This window comes from Atractosteus spatula, unplaced genomic scaffold (genome assembly GCF_055471065.1).
Source record: "Atractosteus spatula isolate fAtrSpa1 unplaced genomic scaffold, fAtrSpa1.hap1 Scaffold_5, whole genome shotgun sequence".
NCBI classification, from domain to species: Eukaryota; Metazoa; Chordata; class Actinopteri; order Semionotiformes; family Lepisosteidae; genus Atractosteus; species Atractosteus spatula.
In genome coordinates, this window is record NW_028296879.1 from 540,785 (window position 1) to 567,417 (window position 26,633).

General features: G+C 62.2%; 20 non-coding genes across 20 annotated transcripts; all 20 read right to left on the reverse strand.

The window, feature by feature from the left end:
* Window positions 1-1,723: 1,723 nt before the first annotated feature.
* On the reverse strand, window positions 1,724-1,914 carry LOC148806657 (U2 spliceosomal RNA). The gene has a single exon (XR_016089457.1). It is a non-coding gene; the product is annotated as a U2 spliceosomal RNA (small nuclear RNA).
* A 791-nt stretch (window positions 1,915-2,705) lies between these two features.
* Window positions 2,706-2,896, reverse strand: LOC148806658 (U2 spliceosomal RNA). The gene has a single exon (XR_016089458.1). It is a non-coding gene; the product is annotated as a U2 spliceosomal RNA (small nuclear RNA).
* Window positions 2,897-3,689: 793 nt separating this feature from the next.
* On the reverse strand, window positions 3,690-3,880 carry LOC148806659 (U2 spliceosomal RNA). The gene has a single exon (XR_016089460.1). It is a non-coding gene; the product is annotated as a U2 spliceosomal RNA (small nuclear RNA).
* Window positions 3,881-4,671: 791 nt separating this feature from the next.
* Window positions 4,672-4,862, reverse strand: LOC148806660 (U2 spliceosomal RNA). Its single transcript, XR_016089461.1, has one exon. It is a non-coding gene; the product is annotated as a U2 spliceosomal RNA (small nuclear RNA).
* A 793-nt stretch (window positions 4,863-5,655) lies between these two features.
* Window positions 5,656-5,846, reverse strand: LOC148806661 (U2 spliceosomal RNA). The gene has a single exon (XR_016089462.1). It is a non-coding gene; the product is annotated as a U2 spliceosomal RNA (small nuclear RNA).
* A 793-nt stretch (window positions 5,847-6,639) lies between these two features.
* Window positions 6,640-6,830, reverse strand: LOC148806662 (U2 spliceosomal RNA). Its single transcript, XR_016089463.1, has one exon. It is a non-coding gene; the product is annotated as a U2 spliceosomal RNA (small nuclear RNA).
* Window positions 6,831-7,621: 791 nt separating this feature from the next.
* Window positions 7,622-7,812, reverse strand: LOC148806663 (U2 spliceosomal RNA). Its single transcript, XR_016089464.1, has one exon. It is a non-coding gene; the product is annotated as a U2 spliceosomal RNA (small nuclear RNA).
* A 793-nt stretch (window positions 7,813-8,605) lies between these two features.
* Window positions 8,606-8,796, reverse strand: LOC148806664 (U2 spliceosomal RNA). Its single transcript, XR_016089597.1, has one exon. It is a non-coding gene; the product is annotated as a U2 spliceosomal RNA (small nuclear RNA).
* Window positions 8,797-15,006: 6,210 nt separating this feature from the next.
* LOC148806665 (U2 spliceosomal RNA) lies at window positions 15,007-15,197 on the reverse strand. Its single transcript, XR_016089466.1, has one exon. It is a non-coding gene; the product is annotated as a U2 spliceosomal RNA (small nuclear RNA).
* Window positions 15,198-15,988: 791 nt separating this feature from the next.
* On the reverse strand, window positions 15,989-16,179 carry LOC148806666 (U2 spliceosomal RNA). Its single transcript, XR_016089467.1, has one exon. It is a non-coding gene; the product is annotated as a U2 spliceosomal RNA (small nuclear RNA).
* Window positions 16,180-16,968: 789 nt separating this feature from the next.
* LOC148806667 (U2 spliceosomal RNA) lies at window positions 16,969-17,159 on the reverse strand. The gene has a single exon (XR_016089468.1). It is a non-coding gene; the product is annotated as a U2 spliceosomal RNA (small nuclear RNA).
* A 791-nt stretch (window positions 17,160-17,950) lies between these two features.
* LOC148806668 (U2 spliceosomal RNA) lies at window positions 17,951-18,141 on the reverse strand. The gene has a single exon (XR_016089469.1). It is a non-coding gene; the product is annotated as a U2 spliceosomal RNA (small nuclear RNA).
* A 790-nt stretch (window positions 18,142-18,931) lies between these two features.
* Window positions 18,932-19,122, reverse strand: LOC148806669 (U2 spliceosomal RNA). The gene has a single exon (XR_016089470.1). It is a non-coding gene; the product is annotated as a U2 spliceosomal RNA (small nuclear RNA).
* A 791-nt stretch (window positions 19,123-19,913) lies between these two features.
* LOC148806670 (U2 spliceosomal RNA) lies at window positions 19,914-20,104 on the reverse strand. Its single transcript, XR_016089472.1, has one exon. It is a non-coding gene; the product is annotated as a U2 spliceosomal RNA (small nuclear RNA).
* Window positions 20,105-20,897: 793 nt separating this feature from the next.
* Window positions 20,898-21,088, reverse strand: LOC148806671 (U2 spliceosomal RNA). The gene has a single exon (XR_016089473.1). It is a non-coding gene; the product is annotated as a U2 spliceosomal RNA (small nuclear RNA).
* A 788-nt stretch (window positions 21,089-21,876) lies between these two features.
* Window positions 21,877-22,067, reverse strand: LOC148806672 (U2 spliceosomal RNA). Its single transcript, XR_016089474.1, has one exon. It is a non-coding gene; the product is annotated as a U2 spliceosomal RNA (small nuclear RNA).
* A 789-nt stretch (window positions 22,068-22,856) lies between these two features.
* LOC148806673 (U2 spliceosomal RNA) lies at window positions 22,857-23,047 on the reverse strand. Its single transcript, XR_016089475.1, has one exon. It is a non-coding gene; the product is annotated as a U2 spliceosomal RNA (small nuclear RNA).
* A 780-nt stretch (window positions 23,048-23,827) lies between these two features.
* LOC148806674 (U2 spliceosomal RNA) lies at window positions 23,828-24,018 on the reverse strand. The gene has a single exon (XR_016089476.1). It is a non-coding gene; the product is annotated as a U2 spliceosomal RNA (small nuclear RNA).
* Window positions 24,019-24,811: 793 nt separating this feature from the next.
* On the reverse strand, window positions 24,812-25,002 carry LOC148806675 (U2 spliceosomal RNA). Its single transcript, XR_016089477.1, has one exon. It is a non-coding gene; the product is annotated as a U2 spliceosomal RNA (small nuclear RNA).
* Window positions 25,003-25,793: 791 nt separating this feature from the next.
* LOC148806676 (U2 spliceosomal RNA) lies at window positions 25,794-25,984 on the reverse strand. Its single transcript, XR_016089478.1, has one exon. It is a non-coding gene; the product is annotated as a U2 spliceosomal RNA (small nuclear RNA).
* Between the last annotated feature and the right edge of the window lie 649 nt (window positions 25,985-26,633).

The window sequence follows — 26,633 nt, forward strand, 5'->3', positions numbered from 1 at the left end:
TTGTTCCCTGGCCATCTCCGGGTCTCTCCATACGCATTCTCTGTACAGATGGTTTGTATCCCCACACAGAGAGCAAGTTTTCTGGAAACATCTCCCTTTAGTGTGGTCCCGTGCTCCACACCTCGAACAGGAGGTGGCAGTGCAGTCTTTGTCCATGTGGCCGAAGGAACAACACTTTCTGCAGTAGGACGGCTGGTTCTGATAATAAATGTAGCCTTTGCTTTGACCCAGGAAGAAGGCCGACGGGGGGTGCGAAAACCCGTCCGCGCGCCCAACATTCCGCCTGAGGCGCACCTGGTATCTGCGCCTCCCATTCCAGACCCGGAATCTGTCACCAATTATCTGGGGACCTGCCAGGACATCCACATGCATCCACAGGTAAGCAGTAATAATGTCGTCCTCAATGAAGGGGTCATGCATGTTTACAATTATAAATCGCACATCGTCCTGAGCCAGACCCAAAACGTCAAAGTCCCGTAACAGTTCGTCATTCACCATCTCCTCACACATCCCAGAGACTCTCTTGTAAATCTGGTCGCTGTTAAAGGTAGCATCAAAAAAGCCGAAAGGCCTGTTTCCTTGCAGACATTTCACTTCACTCGGTAAAACTTTCAAAATTCCAAACAAAATTTTGCATTCAAACTCATATCTACCCATCATTTCTTTCTCTCTCACCCATTTAAAGCGCAAGGTCCATTTCAGCCGAGGAGCCTGGCTGGCCCACCCGGGGGGGGCCTGGCCCTCGGCCATTGCGGGAAAACAGCCTTCCGACGCTCTTCGCAAAGGTCTTCAAAGTATCCTCCTTGCAAAAAAAAGGCAACTCTCCGGAAAACAGGAACCAGCAACACGAAAATTCCCTCTGGATCCAAACGTCTGCAGGCACTGGTAGCAGTCCAACGATCTCTCCCCTGGTCTTGGCCAAAAGGCCGAGAAGCGATGCCCGACGCCGGCCTTGGGCGGGCGCGCGGGCGTCCGGCTGGCGCGCAGCGGCGCAGGCCGACGCCTCTGGAGCCCGGTCCGCACGCGGCTGCCGGCCGCCCGGACTCCGCTCTCCCCCTCTCTTGCCTGCCTGCTTGCTCGCCTGCCTGCCCGCCAGTCCCGGGCGGGGGCCCTGCTCTTTGATCTCCTGTCAACGGCCCGACAACGACCGCAGCCGCGGGGGGCGCCAGCCGGCCGGCCTCCTTAGCTTAGGCCCCTCCCACCAGCAGCAGCCGTGCCGAGTGAGCTGCAAGCGAAAGCGGACCGTCGGCACCTGCGGGCAGAGGCAAGGGGCAGCGCTCTCTCGGGAGGGACGGGGACACACACACACCTGCCTGCCTGCCGAAAAAAAGAAAGAAAAGGTGTATATACTAAGTTTTTTGGAGGGAAAACGGCCGGCTGTCGAAAGGGGCCCGCCTGCAAGGACGGGGACACACACACACACACACACACACACACACACACACACACACACACACACACAAGCCACGCCTGCCTCCCTGGAAAAAGGAGGAAAAAACTAAGTTTTTTGGAGGGAAAACGCACGGGAGCCGAAAAGGGGGCCGGCCTGCTTGCCGAGAGAGTCGAGGCGCGGGAAAGTGCACGGAGGGAGCACGGGAACGGGGAGGGGGAGAGAGAGAGACACAGAGACACACAGATGGACGAGAGACGAGACCGGAGAGGAAGGAGCTCCGGTCCACCTCGCTTGCTTGCTAGCTACGTCTGTCTTTTCACCGCTGAGAGAAGGTAGTGCACCGTTCCCGGAGGCGCTGCAATACCGGGCCGATGCGTGGAGAGGACGGAGCAAGCTCCTGATCCAGCTCCCTGTTCCAAAAATCCGTTTAATATGTGGTCCCCCGATGGGGGACGTATCAGATATTAAACTGATAAGAACAGATACTACACTTGATCTTAGCCAAAAGGCCGAGAAGCGATGCCCGACGCCGGCCTTGGGCGGGCGCGCGGGCGTCCGGCTGGCGCGCAGCGGCGCAGGCCGACGCCTCTGGAGCCCGGTCCGCACGCGGCTGCCGGCCGCCCGGACTCCGCTCTCCCCCTCTCTTGCCTGCCTGCTTGCTCGCCTGCCTGCCCGCCAGTCCCGGGCGGGGGCCCTGCTCTTTGATCTCCTGTCAACGGCCCGACAACGACCGCAGCCGCGGGGGGCGCCAGCCGGCCGGCCTCCTTAGCTTAGGCCCCTCCCACCAGCAGCAGCCGTGCCGAGTGAGCTGCAAGCGAAAGCGGACCGTCGGCACCTGCGGGCAGAGGCAAGGGGCAGCGCTCTCTCGGGAGGGACGGGGACACACACACACCTGCCTGCCTGCCGAAAAAAAGAAAGAAAAGGTGTATATACTAAGTTTTTTGGAGGGAAAACGGCCGGCTGTCGAAAGGGGCCCGCCTGCAAGGACGGGGACACACACACACACACACACACACACACACACACACACACACACACACACACACACACAAGCCACGCCTGCCTCCCTGGAAAAAGGAGGAAAAAACTAAGTTTTTTGGAGGGAAAACGCACGGGAGCCGAAAAGGGGGCCGGCCTGCTTGCCGAGAGAGTCGAGGCGCGGGAAAGTGCACGGAGGGAGCACGGGAACGGGGAGGGGGAGAGAGAGAGACACAGAGACACACAGATGGACGAGAGACGAGACCGGAGAGGAAGGAGCTCCGGTCCACCTCGCTTGCTTGCTAGCTACGTCTGTCTTTTCACCGCTGAGAGAAGGTAGTGCACCGTTCCCGGAGGCGCTGCAATACCGGGCCGATGCGTGGAGAGGACGGAGCAAGCTCCTGATCCAGCTCCCTGTTCCAAAAATCCGTTTAATATGTGGTCCCCCGATGGGGGACGTATCAGATATTAAACTGATAAGAACAGATACTACACTTGATCTTAGCCAAAAGGCCGAGAAGCGATGCCCGACGCCGGCCTTGGGCGGGCGCGCGGGCGTCCGGCTGGCGCGCAGCGGCGCAGGCCGACGCCTCTGGAGCCCGGTCCGCACGCGGCTGCCGGCCGCCCGGACTCCGCTCTCCCCCTCTCTTGCCTGCCTGCTTGCTCGCCTGCCTGCCCGCCAGTCCCGGGCGGGGGCCCTGCTCTTTGATCTCCTGTCAACGGCCCGACAACGACCGCAGCCGCGGGGGGCGCCAGCCGGCCGGCCTCCTTAGCTTAGGCCCCTCCCACCAGCAGCAGCCGTGCCGAGTGAGCTGCAAGCGAAAGCGGACCGTCGGCACCTGCGGGCAGAGGCAAGGGGCAGCGCTCTCTCGGGAGGGACGGGGACACACACACACCTGCCTGCCTGCCGAAAAAAAGAAAGAAAAGGTGTATATACTAAGTTTTTTGGAGGGAAAACGGCCGGCTGTCGAAAGGGGCCCGCCTGCAAGGACGGGGACACACACACACACACACACACACACACACACACACACACACACACACACACACACACACAGCCACGCCTGCCTCCCTGGAAAAAGGAGGAAAAAACTAAGTTTTTTGGAGGGAAAACGCACGGGAGCCGAAAAGGGGGCCGGCCTGCTTGCCGAGAGAGTCGAGGCGCGGGAAAGTGCACGGAGGGAGCACGGGAACGGGGAGGGGGAGAGAGAGAGACACAGAGACACACAGATGGACGAGAGACGAGACCGGAGAGGAAGGAGCTCCGGTCCCACCTCGCTTGCTTGCTAGCTACGTCTGTCTTTTCACCGCTGAGAGAAGGTAGTGCACCGTTCCCGGAGGCGCTGCAATACCGGGCCGATGCGTGGAGAGGACGGAGCAAGCTCCTGATCCAGCTCCCTGTTCCAAAAATCCGTTTAATATGTGGTCCCCCGATGGGGGACGTATCAGATATTAAACTGATAAGAACAGATACTACACTTGATCTTAGCCAAAAGGCCGAGAAGCGATGCCCGACGCCGGCCTTGGGCGGGCGCGCGGGCGTCCGGCTGGCGCGCAGCGGCGCAGGCCGACGCCTCTGGAGCCCGGTCCGCACGCGGCTGCCGGCCGCCCGGACTCCGCTCTCCCCCTCTCTTGCCTGCCTGCTTGCTCGCCTGCCTGCCCGCCAGTCCCGGGCGGGGGCCCTGCTCTTTGATCTCCTGTCAACGGCCCGACAACGACCGCAGCCGCGGGGGGCGCCAGCCGGCCGGCCTCCTTAGCTTAGGCCCCTCCCACCAGCAGCAGCCGTGCCGAGTGAGCTGCAAGCGAAAGCGGACCGTCGGCACCTGCGGGCAGAGGCAAGGGGCAGCGCTCTCTCGGGAGGGACGGGGACACACACACACCTGCCTGCCTGCCGAAAAAAAGAAAGAAAAGGTGTATATACTAAGTTTTTTGGAGGGAAAACGGCCGGCTGTCGAAAGGGGCCCGCCTGCAAGGACGGGGACACACACACACACACACACACACACACACACACACACACACACACACACACACACACAAGCCACGCCTGCCTCCCTGGAAAAAGGAGGAAAAAACTAAGTTTTTTGGAGGGAAAACGCACGGGAGCCGAAAAGGGGGCCGGCCTGCTTGCCGAGAGAGTCGAGGCGCGGGAAAGTGCACGGAGGGAGCACGGGAACGGGGAGGGGGAGAGAGAGAGACACAGAGACACACAGATGGACGAGAGACGAGACCGGAGAGGAAGGAGCTCCGGTCCACCTCGCTTGCTTGCTAGCTACGTCTGTCTTTTCACCGCTGAGAGAAGGTAGTGCACCGTTCCCGGAGGCGCTGCAATACCGGGCCGATGCGTGGAGAGGACGGAGCAAGCTCCTGATCCAGCTCCCTGTTCCAAAAATCCGTTTAATATGTGGTCCCCCGATGGGGGACGTATCAGATATTAAACTGATAAGAACAGATACTACACTTGATCTTAGCCAAAAGGCCGAGAAGCGATGCCCGACGCCGGCCTTGGGCGGGCGCGCGGGCGTCCGGCTGGCGCGCAGCGGCGCAGGCCGACGCCTCTGGAGCCCGGTCCGCACGCGGCTGCCGGCCGCCCGGACTCCGCTCTCCCCCTCTCTTGCCTGCCTGCTTGCTCGCCTGCCTGCCCGCCAGTCCCGGGCGGGGGCCCTGCTCTTTGATCTCCTGTCAACGGCCCGACAACGACCGCAGCCGCGGGGGGCGCCAGCCGGCCGGCCTCCTTAGCTTAGGCCCCTCCCACCAGCAGCAGCCGTGCCGAGTGAGCTGCAAGCGAAAGCGGACCGTCGGCACCTGCGGGCAGAGGCAAGGGGCAGCGCTCTCTCGGGAGGGACGGGGACACACACACACCTGCCTGCCTGCCGAAAAAAAGAAAGAAAAGGTGTATATACTAAGTTTTTTGGAGGGAAAACGGCCGGCTGTCGAAAGGGGCCCGCCTGCAAGGACGGGGACACACACACACACACACACACACACACACACACACACACACACACACACACACACACACAAGCCACGCCTGCCTCCCTGGAAAAAGGAGGAAAAAACTAAGTTTTTTGGAGGGAAAACGCACGGGAGCCGAAAAGGGGGCCGGCCTGCTTGCCGAGAGAGTCGAGGCGCGGGAAAGTGCACGGAGGGAGCACGGGAACGGGGAGGGGGAGAGAGAGAGACACAGAGACACACAGATGGACGAGAGACGAGACCGGAGAGGAAGGAGCTCCGGTCCACCTCGCTTGCTTGCTAGCTACGTCTGTCTTTTCACCGCTGAGAGAAGGTAGTGCACCGTTCCCGGAGGCGCTGCAATACCGGGCCGATGCGTGGAGAGGACGGAGCAAGCTCCTGATCCAGCTCCCTGTTCCAAAAATCCGTTTAATATGTGGTCCCCCGATGGGGGACGTATCAGATATTAAACTGATAAGAACAGATACTACACTTGATCTTAGCCAAAAGGCCGAGAAGCGATGCCCGACGCCGGCCTTGGGCGGGCGCGCGGGCGTCCGGCTGGCGCGCAGCGGCGCAGGCCGACGCCTCTGGAGCCCGGTCCGCACGCGGCTGCCGGCCGCCCGGACTCCGCTCTCCCCCTCTCTTGCCTGCCTGCTTGCTCGCCTGCCTGCCCGCCAGTCCCGGGCGGGGGCCCTGCTCTTTGATCTCCTGTCAACGGCCCGACAACGACCGCAGCCGCGGGGGGCGCCAGCCGGCCGGCCTCCTTAGCTTAGGCCCCTCCCACCAGCAGCAGCCGTGCCGAGTGAGCTGCAAGCGAAAGCGGACCGTCGGCACCTGCGGGCAGAGGCAAGGGGCAGCGCTCTCTCGGGAGGGACGGGGACACACACACACCTGCCTGCCTGCCGAAAAAAAGAAAGAAAAGGTGTATATACTAAGTTTTTTGGAGGGAAAACGGCCGCGGCTGTCGAAAGGGGCCCGCCTGCAAGGACGGGGACACACACACACACACACACACACACACACACACACACACACACACACACACACACACAAGCCACGCCTGCCTCCCTGGAAAAAGGAGGAAAAAACTAAGTTTTTTGGAGGGAAAACGCACGGGAGCCGAAAAGGGGGCCGGCCTGCTTGCCGAGAGAGTCGAGGCGCGGGAAAGTGCACGGAGGGAGCACGGGAACGGGGAGGGGGAGAGAGAGAGACACAGAGACACACAGATGGACGAGAGACGAGACCGGAGAGGAAGGAGCTCCGGTCCACCTCGCTTGCTTGCTAGCTACGTCTGTCTTTTCACCGCTGAGAGAAGGTAGTGCACCGTTCCCGGAGGCGCTGCAATACCGGGCCGATGCGTGGAGAGGACGGAGCAAGCTCCTGATCCAGCTCCCTGTTCCAAAAATCCGTTTAATATGTGGTCCCCCGATGGGGGACGTATCAGATATTAAACTGATAAGAACAGATACTACACTTGATCTTAGCCAAAAGGCCGAGAAGCGATGCCCGACGCCGGCCTTGGGCGGGCGCGCGGGCGTCCGGCTGGCGCGCAGCGGCGCAGGCCGACGCCTCTGGAGCCCGGTCCGCACGCGGCTGCCGGCCGCCCGGACTCCGCTCTCCCCCTCTCTTGCCTGCCTGCTTGCTCGCCTGCCTGCCCGCCAGTCCCGGGCGGGGGCCCTGCTCTTTGATCTCCTGTCAACGGCCCGACAACGACCGCAGCCGCGGGGGGCGCCAGCCGGCCGGCCTCCTTAGCTTAGGCCCCTCCCACCAGCAGCAGCCGTGCCGAGTGAGCTGCAAGCGAAAGCGGACCGTCGGCACCTGCGGGCAGAGGCAAGGGGCAGCGCTCTCTCGGGAGGGACGGGGACACACACACACCTGCCTGCCTGCCGAAAAAAAGAAAGAAAAGGTGTATATACTAAGTTTTTTGGAGGGAAAACGGCCGGCTGTCGAAAGGGGCCCGCCTGCAAGGACGGGGACACACACACACACACACACACACACACACACACACACACACACACACACACACACACAAGCCACGCCTGCCTCCCTGGAAAAAGGAGGAAAAAACTAAGTTTTTTGGAGGGAAAACGCACGGGAGCCGAAAAGGGGGCCGGCCTGCTTGCCGAGAGAGTCGAGGCGCGGGAAAGTGCACGGAGGGAGCACGGGAACGGGGAGGGGGAGAGAGAGAGACACAGAGACACACAGATGGACGAGAGACGAGACCGGAGAGGAAGGAGCTCCGGTCCACCTCGCTTGCTTGCTAGCTACGTCTGTCTTTTCACCGCTGAGAGAAGGTAGTGCACCGTTCCCGGAGGCGCTGCAATACCGGGCCGATGCGTGGAGAGGACGGAGCAAGCTCCTGATCCAGCTCCCTGTTCCAAAAATCCGTTTAATATGTGGTCCCCCGATGGGGGACGTATCAGATATTAAACTGATAAGAACAGATACTACACTTGATCTTAGCCAAAAGGCCGAGAAGCGATGCCCGACGCCGGCCTTGGGCGGGCGCGCGGGCGTCCGGCTGGCGCGCAGCGGCGCAGGCCGACGCCTCTGGAGCCCGGTCCGCACGCGGCTGCCGGCCGCCCGGACTCCGCTCTCCCCCTCTCTTGCCTGCCTGCTTGCTCGCCTGCCTGCCCGCCAGTCCCGGGCGGGGGCCCTGCTCTTTGATCTCCTGTCAACGGCCCGACAACGACCGCAGCCGCGGGGGGCGCCAGCCGGCCGGCCTCCTTAGCTTAGGCCCCTCCCACCAGCAGCAGCCGTGCCGAGTGAGCTGCAAGCGAAAGCGGACCGTCGGCACCTGCGGGCAGAGGCAAGGGGCAGCGCTCTCTCGGGAGGGACGGGGACACACACACACCTGCCTGCCTGCCGAAAAAAAGAAAGAAAAGGTGTATATACTAAGTTTTTTGGAGGGAAAACGGCCGGCTGTCGAAAGGGGCCCGCCTGCAAGGACGGGGACACACACACACACACACACACACACACACACACACACACACACACACACACACACACACAAGCCACGCCTGCCTCCCTGGAAAAAGGAGGAAAAAACTAAGTTTTTTGGAGGGAAAACGCACGGGAGCCGAAAAGGGGGCCGGCCTGCTTGCCGAGAGAGTCGAGGCGCGGGAAAGTGCACGGAGGGAGCACGGGAACGGGGAGGGGGAGAGAGAGAGACACAGAGACACACAGATGGACGAGAGACGAGACCGGAGAGGAAGGAGCTCCGGTCCACCTCGCTTGCTTGCTAGCTACGTCTGTCTTTTCACCGCTGAGAGAAGGTAGTGCACCGTTCCCGGAGGCGCTGCAATACCGGGCCGATGCGTGGAGAGGACGGAGCAAGCTCCTGATCCAGCTCCCTGTTCCAAAAATCCGTTTAATATGTGGTCCCCCGATGGGGGACGTATCAGATATTAAACTGATAAGAACAGATTTTTTTTTTTTTTTATATTTTTATTAGAAAAAAGTACGTTAACAAATCATAAAACAGTCCCACACCAACACCCCCCTAATGTCCCGTGCACAAATCCTTCCAGCGCTCTTTTGCTGCAGCAAACCCCCATCTGTGAATGTCCCACTGGACCCTCCTGGCCACCTCCTCCTTCACCCTCCGCAGGATCCCAAAAGCAGGCTTCTCCACGCCGTGCTTCACCAGGTCTGTCCGGGCATCCCAGATGAAGGCCTTGACCAGGCTGACCAGTAGCCACAGCAGGAACTTCCGGTTCCGGCCCCGGATGCCGGCGATCCCTTTCAGGACGGACGCTTGCGTGATGGGGGAATCGGGGCTTACCTGTGCAAAGAGGGTCCCGCACGATCTCCACACCCTCTGGGCGAAGGCACACTCCCAGAAGACGTGACCCACCGTCTCTTCGCCCGCGCAGCCGTGTCGCGGGCACAGGCTCTGTCTGGAGAGCCCGTGCGCATGCATGACGGCCCTGACCGTCAGCCGACCCCACACGCAGAGCCAGTTCAGGTCCTTCAGCTTGTTATCCAGCCCCTCCGGCTGGACCCGCTGCCAGATGATCCGGGACACACCCGGGATCGCCGGCCGTTCTTCCGCCTTCACCATCCTGTACATGGTCCTGTGATTCAAACAGTTCGTCCCTTCCTTGATCCCCGGGTGTGCCCGCAGCCACCGCACTGCGTGGCGGTAGTGCAGCGGGAGCCGCTCTGCTTTGGGGGTCGTGTTGGTCCAGACCGTCAGGTGCCGCATGCTCGCCGCCAGCCAGAGACTGACAAACCGGCTGCACAGGTGGGCCGGGTTGTCGTGCAGGACCGTGCACAGGCTCGCTATGAAGGCGCAGTCCAACTTCGCCGGGAAGTCCAAGATCCCCCGACCCCCATCGGCCAGGGGTCTGTACATATCACACCTCTTCACCCGTTCGTAGGTGTGACCCCAGACGAAGTTGAAGATGCTCCTCACCAGATCTCTCCGCTTCCGGACCGGCAGGGGGTACACTACCGCCAGGTGGAGAAGCAGAGGCAGGACTTCCGCCTTCAGTACCAGCGCCTTCCCGATCCAGGTTAGCGATCGTTGCTGCCACAGGCCTAGCTTCCGGTTGACTTTCCGGAACCCGGCCTCCCAGTTGACACCTCCAGGATCTGTGGAGTGAAAGCTCACCCCCAGGATCTTCAGCGGCCCAGTCGTCCGTGACAGACCGCCAAAGTCCCGCGGCTCGCTCGGCCAGGTCCCGAAGACCTTCACTAAGCTCTTGGCCCTGTTCAGTCGGGCGCCGGTACCTCTTGAGAAATCCTCGACAATGCTGAGCGCCCTCCCCAGGCCGCCTTCAGAGCCCAGGAAGAGCGTGACGTCGTCTGCATATGCCGCGATCTTCGCCATCTGCCCTCCTCCACCTGGCACCAGGATCCCATCCACTCCCGGATCCCTCCTGAGCTGGTCCAGGAGGATCTCTAGGAAAAGCACATACAGCAGGGGCGAGAGAGGACAGCCCTGTCGCACACCACACCGCACTGGAATATGCCCGCCCAACGCTCCGTTGACGCATACCCGGGATGCCACCCCGTTGTACAAGGTCCGGACCCACCTGACAAACCCGTCCGGCAGACCCTTCCTCTCCAGGAGTGCCCACAGAATCTCGTGATGGACCCGGTCAAAGGCCTTGGTCTGGTCGAGGCTCACCAGCAGGAGCGGCAGGCCTCTATCTTCCACCCACGCGATGACGTCGCGGATCAGCTGCAGGGTCCAGCTGATCTTGCGGCCTGCCACACCACACGTCTGGTCAGCCTGCACCAAGGCCGGCATCACTGTTCTCAGGCGACCGCCCAGCACCCTGGCCAAGATCTTATAGTCAGTGCACAGGAGCTGGATTGGCCGCCAATTCCCCAGGTCTGCCTTGTCACCTCCCTTATGGACGAGGGAGATGACACCGATCTTCATGGTGGCACCGAGCCCATCACGATCCAGCACCTCGTTGAATACCTGCACCAAGAGCGGCTCCAGCTGGTCAAAAAAGGTGAGGTAAAACTCGGTCGGTAGACCGTCTATGCCAGGGACAGTGCCCTTCTTCATCCCCATCAGGGCAGATCGGATCTCTGCCCCTGACACTGCCCCGCCCAGAGCAGCGGGGTCGTCTACCGCCGGCTCCACTCCGTCCAGGAGCCTGCTCCTGATACCGGCGTCGGTCTCCTTCTCAGCAAACAGGGTGCTGTAATATTCTGTGGCACACTCCAACATCCCGGGTATGGAAGTGGCTACAGACCCGTCCGTCCTCCGAACGCCGTCAAAGAAGCCTCGCTCTTGTTGCCTCCTCACGGCGCCGAAGAACTGGGACGAGCAGCTTTCGTCATTCTCCCTCCAGACTCCACGGAGCCTGAAAAGAAAGTCCTTAGCCCACTGCAGCCACTTACCCCTAAGCAGGCTCTTGATGTGGGCGATCTTCTCCCCCTCGTAAGCGCCCCCTTGGTTCAGCTGCGCATACAGTGCCTCGAGCTCCTCCTGGAGCTTGGTGCACTGGCGGTCCTCCAAACTGCGGCGGATCCTGCAGTACTTCTTCGTCACCACCGCGATGGTGCGCTTGCAGGACTCCCACCAGTGCACCGCCGAACTGAAGGCGTCCCTCCTCTCCGCACATGCCCGCAGCACTGTAGCGATCTTCCTCTGGTATCTCGCCTCCTGCAGGACTTGCCTGTTCAGCTTCCAGTATCCGGCCTGGAAACGAGGGTCCTCAACACCAAAGGAAGCCGTCAGCATGTGATGGTCGGAAAACCAAGTAGGGGTCGCTTGCCTGCTTAGGGTCGTCCAGTTCGCCGAAGTGAAGACATAATCCAGCCGCCTGAAGGTCCCCCTTCCGTTGTCCCAGGTGTGATGTGCGACATTCTGAAATCCGTCCCGCAGGCCAAAATCTGCAATCAGAGACCGTAACCCATGGGCACCCTCACCTTGTGAGTCCCCCAGGTCGATGTTAAAATCCCCGCCGATGATCAGCTCTCTGTTTGTGTACAGCAGGGGCTCCAGATCTTTCAGGAAGGAGCCCTGCTGCCGCCGGTCCGCCGGGACATACACACCGATCAGCCGGGTCCGCACCCCGTGCCGGGTCCCGTCGACCACCAGCAGGCGCCCGGGGACCACAGAGCTGACCACCTGTGCCGCAAACCCTGGGGAACCACACAGGATGCCCACGCCAGAGGAGTTCACCCCCCCAACGCTCCACCACGAGGGCCCCTTTGTCCACTCCTTCTGGTAAGCGAGCACATCGTCGTGGTCTTTCAGATGGGTCTCCTGCAAAAAGCAAATATCCAAAAGCCTTTGGGACAAATATCGGAAAACTCCAGCTCGTTTCTCCCGGTTCCGCAGACCCCTCACATTAGCCGTGGCCACTGTGAAGGTCATGGCTGCTCCGGGGGGCTGTCACTCTCCATACCGTCGCTGGAGCTAGAGCTGGGTGGATGCTCTGCCCCTGCTGCACTGACCGAACTGTCGGTGTCTGTCCCCTCGATGTAGGTGACCGAAGGGACTGGGCTCACGCCCACCTCCATGTCAGAGACGGGGTCGGGCCCGGGATCGAGAACAAATCCGGGGCTGAGACCGAGGCCGGGGTCGGGGCCCCGGTCAGGGTGGGGGTCGGGGTCGGGGTCGGGGGGAGGGGGGTCGGGAGAGGGGTTGGGGCTGGAGCCCGGGTCAGGGTCAGGCCGGCGCGAGTACTCGCGGTCCGGGGTGTCGACCTGGCACGTCACCACAGGGCTCCCCTCACCTGAAAGGCACTGCGCCACAGAGAAGGGGCCCCGTGCCACGACTCTGTCTCCCTGCCCAGGGGGGAGGGAGCCTGCGGTGTCCCCCAGCTCCTGGCCGTCCTGCGTTGACGCTGGCGCTGCCCCCTCCTCCATCTCCTCCTGGTCTGCCATCGCCTCCCGGTCTGCCATCACCTCCTGCTCTGGCGCCGTCACCAGAGCTGCTACCGTCTCCGGGACGAGCTCCGCCTCCCCGTAGTACTCCCTGGATGTCTTCTTCTTCTTGTCGCCCGTCTCCATCTGTCCCTTGCCAGCCTGCGACCGCTTCCTAGGCTTCTTCCTCAACACGGGCATGTGGTGCATCTCCTCCTCCTCCTCACCTGCCCCCCGCGCTGCGGTTGGTCCTGCGTCTGCTCGGGCGGGGGGGGCCTTCACCACATCCGCCCAGCTCCCGACCACCCCGTCTTCGGCCCGAGATGGTCCCTCCTGCGGGTCGTCGCCGTCCTCCTCATGCTGCCTCCCCTTCCCCTTCCCCTTCCCCTTCCGTCTCGGCCGCACCACCACCGTCCATCCGGCATCCTTCCCGGCTCCCCCAGGGACCGCTCCACCACCATCCTGATGTTCGTCCTCGGTGTCCCCAGCCTCACTGCCTTCCGACTCCGTTTCTCCCACCGCCAGGCCGGATCCGTCATGGACAGCTCTGGCATACTCGGCGTTCCTAAGGAGGCAGTTGCGATACAAATGTCCAGTGTTGCCACACAAGGAACACTCTTTAACGGGACAATTCCGGGCCTGATGACCCCGCCGGTGGCACTTCCCACACTCCGCCGCGTTGCACTCGGCCTCCCGGTGCCCGGACTCCCGACACTTCCGACAGAACGGCGGCTGATTCCCGTAGAACAAGTACCCCCTACCTGGACCAATGGCGAAAGTGGCAGGCGGGTGGGCGAAACCGTCCTTACTTCTGTCGTCTGGCCTCAGCTCAACGTGATACTGCCTCTTCCCGGTCCAGACCTTGTAGGGGTCCATGATGATACGAGGGGGGTCCAACACGTCGACGTAACGACGGAGGAAGGTCGTGACGTCACTATCGGGAACAAAGGGGTCAAACATGTGCAGAATCACTGACCTTTCATTGTTGCTCTGGAGCCCCAGACACACGTAATTCTCCAGCCTGCCACTTTCCTTAGCCTTCATGATCTTCTCGGAAGCGCCACGATGTCCTTTCTCCTCCACGAACGAGAGATCCATATAGCGCTGCGCCCGATTCCCCTGCAAGCACTTGATATCCGCCACGTCCAAACCCAGGATCCCAAAAAGGATCTCCTCTTCGAAGACGTCCCTCCCCGGCATCTCTCCATCCGGCTTCCAGATGAAGCGGATGGTCTTCCGGATCTTGGGACCCTCCTCAGCCGTCCTCGCCGCCCCGGGATCCGCAGCCATCGTTCCGCAGCCTTTGCGGCTGCCGAAGCAGCCTTCTCACCAAAACCGAAGTCTTCTGGTGTCCAAGCGTCCAATCCAGGAAACGAAAATCCGAAGCGCAGTCCGGGCCAATCCAAAGTCCAAATCCGGCAAATCCAGCAGCGTAGTCTCCTCCAGGCGGTGTCCTCTCCGGTCTTCTCTCCCCGGTCTTTTGGTGTTACCTCAGCCGCGGGCCTGCCACGTACTAAGGATCGCAGCCAAAAGGCCGAGAAGCGATGCCCGACGCCGGCCTTGGGCGGGCGCGCGGGCGTCCGGCTGGCGCGCAGCGGCGCAGGCCGACGCCTCTGGAGCCCGGTCCGCACGCGGCTGCCGGCCGCCCGGACTCCGCTCTCCCCCTCTCTTGCCTGCCTGCTTGCTCGCCTGCCTGCCCGCCAGTCCCGGGCGGGGGCCCTGCTCTTTGATCTCCTGTCAACGGCCCGACAACGACCGCAGCCGCGGGGGGCGCCAGCCGGCCGGCCTCCTTAGCTTAGGCCCCTCCCACCAGCAGCAGCCGTGCCGAGTGAGCTGCAAGCGAAAGCGGACCGTCGGCACCTGCGGGCAGAGGCAAGGGGCAGCGCTCTCTCGGGAGGGACGGGGACACACACACACCTGCCTGCCTGCCGAAAAAAAGAAAGAAAAGGTGTATATACTAAGTTTTTTGGAGGGAAAACGGCCGGCTGTCGAAAGGGGCCCGCCTGCAAGGACGGGGACACACACACACACACACACACACACACACACACACACACACACACACACACACACACACAAGCCACGCCTGCCTCCCTGGAAAAAGGAGGAAAAAACTAAGTTTTTTGGAGGGAAAACGCACGGGAGCCGAAAAGGGGGCCGGCCTGCTTGCCGAGAGAGTCGAGGCGCGGGAAAGTGCACGGAGGGAGCACGGGAACGGGGAGGGGGAGAGAGAGAGACACAGAGACACACAGATGGACGAGAGACGAGACCGGAGAGGAAGGAGCTCCGGTCCACCTCGCTTGCTTGCTAGCTACGTCTGTCTTTTCACCGCTGAGAGAAGGTAGTGCACCGTTCCCGGAGGCGCTGCAATACCGGGCCGATGCGTGGAGAGGACGGAGCAAGCTCCTGATCCAGCTCCCTGTTCCAAAAATCCGTTTAATATGTGGTCCCCCGATGGGGGACGTATCAGATATTAAACTGATAAGAACAGATACTACACTTGATCTTAGCCAAAAGGCCGAGAAGCGATGCCCGACGCCGGCCTTGGGCGGGCGCGCGGGCGTCCGGCTGGCGCGCAGCGGCGCAGGCCGACGCCTCTGGAGCCCGGTCCGCACGCGGCTGCCGGCCGCCCGGACTCCGCTCTCCCCCTCTCTTGCCTGCCTGCTTGCTCGCCTGCCTGCCCGCCAGTCCCGGGCGGGGGCCCTGCTCTTTGATCTCCTGTCAACGGCCCGACAACGACCGCAGCCGCGGGGGGCGCCAGCCGGCCGGCCTCCTTAGCTTAGGCCCCTCCCACCAGCAGCAGCCGTGCCGAGTGAGCTGCAAGCGAAAGCGGACCGTCGGCACCTGCGGGCAGAGGCAAGGGGCAGCGCTCTCTCGGGAGGGACGGGGACACACACACACCTGCCTGCCTGCCGAAAAAAAGAAAGAAAAGGTGTATATACTAAGTTTTTTGGAGGGAAAACGGCCGGCTGTCGAAAGGGGCCCGCCTGCAAGGACGGGGACACACACACACACACACACACACACACACACACACACACACACACACACACACACACAAGCCACGCCTGCCTCCCTGGAAAAAGGAGGAAAAAACTAAGTTTTTTGGAGGGAAAACGCACGGGAGCCGAAAAGGGGGCCGGCCTGCTTGCCGAGAGAGTCGAGGCGCGGGAAAGTGCACGGAGGGAGCACGGGAACGGGGAGGGGGAGAGAGAGAGACACAGAGACACACAGATGGACGAGAGACGAGACCGGAGAGGAAGGAGCTCCGGTCCACCTCGCTTGCTTGCTAGCTACGTCTGTCTTTTCACCGCTGAGAGAAGGTAGTGCACCGTTCCCGGAGGCGCTGCAATACCGGGCCGATGCGTGGAGAGGACGGAGCAAGCTCCTGATCCAGCTCCCTGTTCCAAAAATCCGTTTAATATGTGGTCCCCCGATGGGGGACGTATCAGATATTAAACTGATAAGAACAGATACTACACTTGATCTTAGCCAAAAGGCCGAGAAGCGATGCCCGACGCCGGCCTTGGGCGGGCGCGCGGGCGTCCGGCTGGCGCGCAGCGGCGCAGGCCGACGCCTCTGGAGCCCGGTCCGCACGCGGCTGCCGGCCGCCCGGACTCCGCTCTCCCCCTCTCTTGCCTGCCTGCTTGCTCGCCTGCCTGCCCGCCAGTCCCGGGCGGGGGCCCTGCTCTTTGATCTCCTGTCAACGGCCCGACAACGACCGCAGCCGCGGGGGGCGCCAGCCGGCCGGCCTCCTTAGCTTAGGCCCCTCCCACCAGCAGCAGCCGTGCCGAGTGAGCTGCAAGCGAAAGCGGACCGTCGGCACCTGCGGGCAGAGGCAAGGGGCAGCGCTCTCTCGGGAGGGACGGGGACACACACACACCTGCCTGCCTGCCGAAAAAAAGAAAGAAAAGGTGTATATACTAAGTTTTTTGGAGGGAAAACGGCCGGCTGTCGAAAGGGGCCCGCCTGCAAGGACGGGGACACACACACACACACACACACACACACACACACACACACACACACACACACACACAAGCCACGCCTGCCTCCCTGGAAAAAGGAGGAAAAAACTAAGTTTTTTGGAGGGAAAACGCACGGGAGCCGAAAAGGGGGCCGGCCTGCTTGCCGAGAGAGTCGAGGCGCGGGAAAGTGCACGGAGGGAGCACGGGAACGGGGAGGGGGAGAGAGAGAGACACAGAGACACACAGATGGACGAGAGACGAGACCGGAGAGGAAGGAGCTCCGGTCCACCTCGCTTGCTTGCTAGCTACGTCTGTCTTTTCACCGCTGAGAGAAGGTAGTGCACCGTTCCCGGAGGCGCTGCAATACCGGGCCGATGCGTGGAGAGGACGGAGCAAGCTCCTGATCCAGCTCCCTGTTCCAAAAATCCGTTTAATATGTGGTCCCCCGATGGGGGACGTATCAGATATTAAACTGATAAGAACAGATACTACACTTGATCTTAGCCAAAAGGCCGAGAAGCGATGCCCGACGCCGGCCTTGGGCGGGCGCGCGGGCGTCCGGCTGGCGCGCAGCGGCGCAGGCCGACGCCTCTGGAGCCCGGTCCGCACGCGGCTGCCGGCCGCCCGGACTCCGCTCTCCCCCTCTCTTGCCTGCCTGCTTGCTCGCCTGCCTGCCCGCCAGTCCCGGGCGGGGGCCCTGCTCTTTGATCTCCTGTCAACGGCCCGACAACGACCGCAGCCGCGGGGGGCGCCAGCCGGCCGGCCTCCTTAGCTTAGGCCCCTCCCACCAGCAGCAGCCGTGCCGAGTGAGCTGCAAGCGAAAGCGGACCGTCGGCACCTGCGGGCAGAGGCAAGGGGCAGCGCTCTCTCGGGAGGGACGGGGACACACACACACCTGCCTGCCTGCCGAAAAAAAGAAAGAAAAGGTGTATATACTAAGTTTTTTGGAGGGAAAACGGCCGGCTGTCGAAAGGGGCCCGCCTGCAAGGACGGGGACACACACACACACACACACACACACACACACACACACACACACACACACACACACACAAGCCACGCCTGCCTCCCTGGAAAAAGGAGGAAAAAACTAAGTTTTTTGGAGGGAAAACGCACGGGAGCCGAAAAGGGGGCCGGCCTGCTTGCCGAGAGAGTCGAGGCGCGGGAAAGTGCACGGAGGGAGCACGGGAACGGGGAGGGGGAGAGAGAGAGACACAGAGACACACAGATGGACGAGAGACGAGACCGGAGAGGAAGGAGCTCCGGTCCACCTCGCTTGCTTGCTAGCTACGTCTGTCTTTTCACCGCTGAGAGAAGGTAGTGCACCGTTCCCGGAGGCGCTGCAATACCGGGCCGATGCGTGGAGAGGACGGAGCAAGCTCCTGATCCAGCTCCCTGTTCCAAAAATCCGTTTAATATGTGGTCCCCCGATGGGGGACGTATCAGATATTAAACTGATAAGAACAGATACTACACTTGATCTTAGCCAAAAGGCCGAGAAGCGATGCCCGACGCCGGCCTTGGGCGGGCGCGCGGGCGTCCGGCTGGCGCGCAGCGGCGCAGGCCGACGCCTCTGGAGCCCGGTCCGCACGCGGCTGCCGGCCGCCCGGACTCCGCTCTCCCCCTCTCTTGCCTGCCTGCTTGCTCGCCTGCCTGCCCGCCAGTCCCGGGCGGGGGCCCTGCTCTTTGATCTCCTGTCAACGGCCCGACAACGACCGCAGCCGCGGGGGGCGCCAGCCGGCCGGCCTCCTTAGCTTAGGCCCCTCCCACCAGCAGCAGCCGTGCCGAGTGAGCTGCAAGCGAAAGCGGACCGTCGGCACCTGCGGGCAGAGGCAAGGGGCAGCGCTCTCTCGGGAGGGACGGGGACACACACACACCTGCCTGCCTGCCGAAAAAAAGAAAGAAAAGGTGTATATACTAAGTTTTTTGGAGGGAAAACGGCCGGCTGTCGAAAGGGGCCCGCCTGCAAGGACGGGGACACACACACACACACACACACACACACACACACACACACACACACACACACACACACAGCCACGCCTGCCTCCCTGGAAAAAGGAGGAAAAAACTAAGTTTTTTGGAGGGAAAACGCACGGGAGCCGAAAAGGGGGCCGGCCTGCTTGCCGAGAGAGTCGAGGCGCGGGAAAGTGCACGGAGGGAGCACGGGAACGGGGAGGGGGAGAGAGAGAGACACAGAGACACACAGATGGACGAGAGACGAGACCGGAGAGGAAGGAGCTCCGGTCCACCTCGCTTGCTTGCTAGCTACGTCTGTCTTTTCACCGCTGAGAGAAGGTAGTGCACCGTTCCCGGAGGCGCTGCAATACCGGGCCGATGCGTGGAGAGGACGGAGCAAGCTCCTGATCCAGCTCCCTGTTCCAAAAATCCGTTTAATATGTGGTCCCCCGATGGGGGACGTATCAGATATTAAACTGATAAGAACAGATACTACACTTGATCTTAGCCAAAAGGCCGAGAAGCGATGCCCGACGCCGGCCTTGGGCGGGCGCGCGGGCGTCCGGCTGGCGCGCAGCGGCGCAGGCCGACGCCTCTGGAGCCCGGTCCGCACGCGGCTGCCGGCCGCCCGGACTCCGCTCTCCCCCTCTCTTGCCTGCCTGCTTGCTCGCCTGCCTGCCCGCCAGTCCCGGGCGGGGGCCCTGCTCTTTGATCTCCTGTCAACGGCCCGACAACGACCGCAGCCGCGGGGGGCGCCAGCCGGCCGGCCTCCTTAGCTTAGGCCCCTCCCACCAGCAGCAGCCGTGCCGAGTGAGCTGCAAGCGAAAGCGGACCGTCGGCACCTGCGGGCAGAGGCAAGGGGCAGCGCTCTCTCGGGAGGGACGGGGACACACACACACCTGCCTGCCTGCCGAAAAAAAGAAAGAAAAGGTGTATATACTAAGTTTTTTGGAGGGAAAACGGCCGGCTGTCGAAAGGGGCCCGCCTGCAAGGACGGGGACACACACACACACACACACACACACACACACACACACACACACACACACACACACACAAGCCACGCCTGCCTCCCTGGAAAAAGGAGGAAAAAACTAAGTTTTTTGGAGGGAAAACGCACGGGAGCCGAAAAGGGGGCCGGCCTGCTTGCCGAGAGAGTCGAGGCGCGGGAAAGTGCACGGAGGGAGCACGGGAACGGGGAGGGGGAGAGAGAGAGACACAGAGACACACAGATGGACGAGAGACGAGACCGGAGAGGAAGGAGCTCCGGTCCACCTCGCTTGCTTGCTAGCTACGTCTGTCTTTTCACCGCTGAGAGAAGGTAGTGCACCGTTCCCGGAGGCGCTGCAATACCGGGCCGATGCGTGGAGAGGACGGAGCAAGCTCCTGATCCAGCTCCCTGTTCCAAAAATCCGTTTAATATGTGGTCCCCCGATGGGGGACGTATCAGATATTAAACTGATAAGAACAGATACTACACTTGATCTTAGCCAAAAGGCCGAGAAGCGATGCCCGACGCCGGCCTTGGGCGGGCGCGCGGGCGTCCGGCTGGCGCGCAGCGGCGCAGGCCGACGCCTCTGGAGCCCGGTCCGCACGCGGCTGCCGGCCGCCCGGACTCCGCTCTCCCCCTCTCTTGCCTGCCTGCTTGCTCGCCTGCCTGCCCGCCAGTCCCGGGCGGGGGCCCTGCTCTTTGATCTCCTGTCAACGGCCCGACAACGACCGCAGCCGCGGGGGGCGCCAGCCGGCCGGCCTCCTTAGCTTAGGCCCCTCCCACCAGCAGCAGCCGTGCCGAGTGAGCTGCAAGCGAAAGCGGACCGTCGGCACCTGCGGGCAGAGGCAAGGGGCAGCGCTCTCTCGGGAGGGACGGGGACACACACACACCTGCCTGCCTGCCGAAAAAAAGAAAGAAAAGGTGTATATACTAAGTTTTTTGGAGGGAAAACGGCCGGCTGTCGAAAGGGGCCCGCCTGCAAGGACGGGGACACACACACACACACACACACACACACACACACACACACACACACACACACACACACACAAGCCACGCCTGCCTCCCTGGAAAAAGGAGGAAAAAACTAAGTTTTTTGGAGGGAAAACGCACGGGAGCCGAAAAGGGGGCCGGCCTGCTTGCCGAGAGAGTCGAGGCGCGGGAAAGTGCACGGAGGGAGCACGGGAACGGGGAGGGGGAGAGAGAGAGACACAGAGACACACAGATGGACGAGAGACGAGACCGGAGAGGAAGGAGCTCCGGTCCACCTCGCTTGCTTGCTAGCTACGTCTGTCTTTTCACCGCTGAGAGAAGGTAGTGCACCGTTCCCGGAGGCGCTGCAATACCGGGCCGATGCGTGGAGAGGACGGAGCAAGCTCCTGATCCAGCTCCCTGTTCCAAAAATCCGTTTAATATGTGGTCCCCCGATGGGGGACGTATCAGATATTAAACTGATAAGAACAGATACTACACTTGATCTTAGCCAAAAGGCCGAGAAGCGATGCCCGACGCCGGCCTTGGGCGGGCGCGCGGGCGTCCGGCTGGCGCGCAGCGGCGCAGGCCGACGCCTCTGGAGCCCGGTCCGCACGCGGCTGCCGGCCGCCCGGACTCCGCTCTCCCCCTCTCTTGCCTGCCTGCTTGCTCGCCTGCCTGCCCGCCAGTCCCGGGCGGGGGCCCTGCTCTTTGATCTCCTGTCAACGGCCCGACAACGACCGCAGCCGCGGGGGGCGCCAGCCGGCCGGCCTCCTTAGCTTAGGCCCCTCCCACCAGCAGCAGCCGTGCCGAGTGAGCTGCAAGCGAAAGCGGACCGTCGGCACCTGCGGGCAGAGGCAAGGGGCAGCGCTCTCTCGGGAGGGACGGGGACACACACACACCTGCCTGCCTGCCGAAAAAAAGAAAGAAAAGGTGTATATACTAAGTTTTTTGGAGGGAAAACGGCCGGCTGTCGAAAGGGGCCCGCCTGCAAGGACGGGGACACACACACACACACACACACACACACACACAACACACACACACACACACACACAAGCCACGCCTGCCTCCCTGGAAAAAGGAGGAAAAAACTAAGTTTTTTGGAGGGAAAACGCACGGGAGCCGAAAAGGGGGCCGGCCTGCTTGCCGAGAGAGTCGAGGCGCGGGAAAGTGCACGGAGGGAGCACGGGAACGGGGAGGGGGAGAGAGAGAGACACAGAGACACACAGATGGACGAGAGACGAGACCGGAGAGGAAGGAGCTCCGGTCCACCTCGCTTGCTTGCTAGCTACGTCTGTCTTTTCACCGCTGAGAGAAGGTAGTGCACCGTTCCCGGAGGCGCTGCAATACCGGGCCGATGCGTGGAGAGGACGGAGCAAGCTCCTGATCCAGCTCCCTGTTCCAAAAATCCGTTTAATATGTGGTCCCCCGATGGGGGACGTATCAGATATTAAACTGATAAGAACAGATACTACACTTGATCTTAGCCAAAAGGCCGAGAAGCGATGCCCGACGCCGGCCTTGGGCGGGCGCGCGGGCGTCCGGCTGGCGCGCAGCGGCGCAGGCCGACGCCTCTGGAGCCCGGTCCGCACGCGGCTGCCGGCCGCCCGGACTCCGCTCTCCCCCTCTCTTGCCTGCCTGCTTGCTCGCCTGCCTGCCCGCCAGTCCCGGGCGGGGGCCCTGCTCTTTGATCTCCTGTCAACGGCCCGACAACGACCGCAGCCGCGGGGGGCGCCAGCCGGCCGGCCTCCTTAGCTTAGGCCCCTCCCACCAGCAGCAGCCGTGCCGAGTGAGCTGCAAGCGAAAGCGGACCGTCGGCACCTGCGGGCAGAGGCAAGGGGCAGCGCTCTCTCGGGAGGGACGGGGACACACACACACCTGCCTGCCTGCCGAAAAAAAGAAAGAAAAGGTGTATATACTAAGTTTTTTGGAGGGAAAACGGCCGGCTGTCGAAAGGGGCCCGCCTGCAAGGACGGGGACACACACACACACACACACACACACACACACACACACACACACACACACACACACAAGCCACGCCTGCCTCCCTGGAAAAAGGAGGAAAAAACTAAGTTTTTTGGAGGGAAAACGCACGGGAGCCGAAAAGGGGGCCGGCCTGCTTGCCGAGAGAGTCGAGGCGCGGGAAAGTGCACGGAGGGAGCACGGGAACGGGGAGGGGGAGAGAGAGAGACACAGAGACACACAGATGGACGAGAGACGAGACCGGAGAGGAAGGAGCTCCGGTCCACCTCGCTTGCTTGCTAGCTACGTCTGTCTTTTCACCGCTGAGAGAAGGTAGTGCACCGTTCCCGGAGGCGCTGCAATACCGGGCCGATGCGTGGAGAGGACGGAGCAAGCTCCTGATCCAGCTCCCTGTTCCAAAAATCCGTTTAATATGTGGTCCCCCGATGGGGGACGTATCAGATATTAAACTGATAAGAACAGATACTACACTTGATCTTAGCCAAAAGGCCGAGAAGCGATGGGCCTTGGGCGGGCGCGCGGGCGTCCGGCTGGCGCGCAGCGGCGCAGGCCGACGCCTCTGGAGCCCGGTCCGCACGCGGCTGCCGGCCGCCCGGACTCCGCTCTCCCCCTCTCTTGCCTGCCTGCTTGCTCGCCTGCCTGCCCGCCAGTCCCGGGCGGGGGCCCTGCTCTTTGATCTCCTGTCAACGGCCCGACAACGACCGCAGCCGCGGGGGGCGCCAGCCGGCCGGCCTCCTTAGCTTAGGCCCCTCCCACCAGCAGCAGCCGTGCCGAGTGAGCTGCAAGCGAAAGCGGACCGTCGGCACCTGCGGGCAGAGGCAAGGGGCAGCGCTCTCTCGGGAGGGACGGGGACACACACACACCTGCCTGCCTGCCGAAAAAAAGAAAGAAAAGGTGTATATACTAAGTTTTTTGGAGGGAAAACGGCCGGCTTCGAAAGGGGCCCGCCTGCAAGGACGGGGACACACACACACACACACACACACACACACACACACACACACACACACACACACACACAGCCACGCCTGCCTCCCTGGAAAAAGGAGGAAAAAACTAAGTTTTTTGGAGGGAAAACGCACGGGAGCCGAAAAGGGGGCCGGCCTGCTTGCCGAGAGAGTCGAGGCGCGGGAAAGTGCACGGAGGGAGCACGGGAACGGGGAGGGGGAGAGAGAGAGACACAGAGACACACAGATGGACGAGAGACGAGACCGGAGAGGAAGGAGCTCCGGTCCACCTCGCTTGCTTGCTAGCTACGTCTGTCTTTTCACCGCTGAGAGAAGGTAGTGCACCGTTCCCGGAGGCGCTGCAATACCGGGCCGATGCGTGGAGAGGACGGAGCAAGCTCCTGATCCAGCTCCCTGTTCCAAAAATCCGTTTAATATGTGGTCCCCCGATGGGGGACGTATCAGATATTAAACTGATAAGAACAGATACTACACTTGATCTTAGCCAAAAGGCCGAGAAGCGATGCCCGACGCCGGCCTTGGGCGGGCGCGCGGGCGTCCGGCTGGCGCGCAGCGGCGCAGGCCGACGCCTCTGGAGCCCGGTCCGCACGCGGCTGCCGGCCGCCCGGACTCCGCTCTCCCCCTCTCTTGCCTGCCTGCTTGCTCGCCTGCCTGCCCGCCAGTCCCGGGCGGGGGCCCTGCTCTTTGATCTCCTGTCAACGGCCCGACAACGACCGCAGCCGCGGGGGGCGCCAGCCGGCCGGCCTCCTTAGCTTAGGCCCCTCCCACCAGCAGCAGCCGTGCCGAGTGAGCTGCAAGCGAAAGCGGACCGTCGGCACCTGCGGGCAGAGGCAAGGGGCAGCGCTCTCTCGGGAGGGACGGGGACACACACACACCTGCCTGCCTGCCGAAAAAAAGAAAGAAAAGGTGTATATACTAAGTTTTTTGGAGGGAAAACGGCCGGCTGTCGAAAGGGGCCCGCCTGCAAGGACGGGGACACACACACACACACACACACACACACACACACACACACACACACACACACACACACACAAGCCACGCCTGCCTCCCTGGAAAAAGGAGGAAAAAACTAAGTTTTTTGGAGGGAAAACGCACGGGAGCCGAAAAGGGGGCCGGCCTGCTTGCCGAGAGAGTCGAGGCGCGGGAAAGTGCACGGAGGGAGCACGGGAACGGGGAGGGGGAGAGAGAGAGACACAGAGACACACAGATGGACGAGAGACGAGACCGGAGAGGAAGGAGCTCCGGTCCACCTCGCTTGCTTGCTAGCTACGTCTGTCTTTTCACCGCTGAGAGAAGGTAGTGCACCGTTCCCGGAGGCGCTGCAATACCGGGCCGATGCGTGGAGAGGACGGAGCAAGCTCCTGATCCAGCTCCCTGTTCCAAAAATCCGTTTAATATGTGGTCCCCCGATGGGGGACGTATCAGATATTAAACTGATAAGAACAGATACTACACTTGATCTTAGCCAAAAGGCCGAGAAGCGATGCCCGACGCCGGCCTTGGGCGGGCGCGCGGGCGTCCGGCTGGCGCGCAGCGGCGCAGGCCGACGCCTCTGGAGCCCGGTCCGCACGCGGCTGCCGGCCGCCCGGACTCCGCTCTCCCCCTCTCTTGCCTGCCTGCTTGCTCGCCTGCCTGCCCGCCAGTCCCGGGCGGGGGCCCTGCTCTTTGATCTCCTGTCAACGGCCCGACAACGACCGCAGCCGCGGGGGGCGCCAGCCGGCCGGCCTCCTTAGCTTAGGCCCCTCCCACCAGCAGCAGCCGTGCCGAGTGAGCTGCAAGCGAAAGCGGACCGTCGGCACCTGCGGGCAGAGGCAAGGGGCAGCGCTCTCTCGGGAGGGACGGGGACACACACACACCTGCCTGCCTGCCGAAAAAAAGAAAGAAAAGGTGTATATACTAAGTTTTTTGGAGGGAAAACGGCCGGCTGTCGAAAGGGGCCCGCCTGCAAGGACGGGGACACACACACACACACACACACACACACACACACACACACACACACACACACACACACAAGCCACGCCTGCCTCCCTGGAAAAAGGAGGAAAAAACTAAGTTTTTTGGAGGGAAAACGCACGGGAGCCGAAAAGGGGGCCGGCCTGCTTGCCGAGAGAGTCGAGGCGCGGGAAAGTGCACGGAGGGAGCACGGGAACGGGGAGGGGGAGAGAGAGAGACACAGAGACACACAGATGGACGAGAGACGAGACCGGAGAGGAAGGAGCTCCGGTCCACCTCGCTTGCTTGCTAGCTACGTCTGTCTTTTCACCGCTGAGAGAAGGTAGTGCACCGTTCCCGGAGGCGCTGCAATACCGGGCCGATGCGTGGAGAGGACGGAGCAAGCTCCTGATCCAGCTCCCTGTTCCAAAAATCCGTTTAATATGTGGTCCCCCGATGGGGGACGTATCAGATATTAAACTGATAAGAACAGATACTACACTTGATCTTAGCCAAAAGGCCGAGAAGCGATGCCCGACGCCGGCCTTGGGCGGGCGCGCGGGCGTCCGGCTGGCGCGCAGCGGCGCAGGCCGACGCCTCTGGAGCCCGGTCCGCACGCGGCTGCCGGCCGCCCGGACTCCGCTCTCCCCCTCTCTTGCCTGCCTGCTTGCTCGCCTGCCTGCCCGCCAGTCCCGGGCGGGGGCCCTGCTCTTTGATCTCCTGTCAACGGCCCGACAACGACCGCAGCCGCGGGGGGCGCCAGCCGGCCGGCCTCCTTAGCTTAGGCCCCTCCCACCAGCAGCAGCCGTGCCGAGTGAGCTGCAAGCGAAAGCGGACCGTCGGCACCTGCGGGCAGAGGCAAGGGGCAGCGCTCTCTCGGGAGGGACGGGGACACACACACACCTGCCTGCCTGCCGAAAAAAAGAAAGAAAAGGTGTATATACTAAGTTTTTTGGAGGGAAAACGGCCGGCTGTCGAAAGGGGCCCGCCTGCAAGGACGGGGACACACACACACACACACACACACACACACACACACACACACACACACACACACACAGCCACGCCTGCCTCCCTGGAAAAAGGAGGAAAAAACTAAGTTTTTTGGAGGGAAAACGCACGGGAGCCGAAAAGGGGGCCGGCCTGCTTGCCGAGAGAGTCGAGGCGCGGGAAAGTGCACG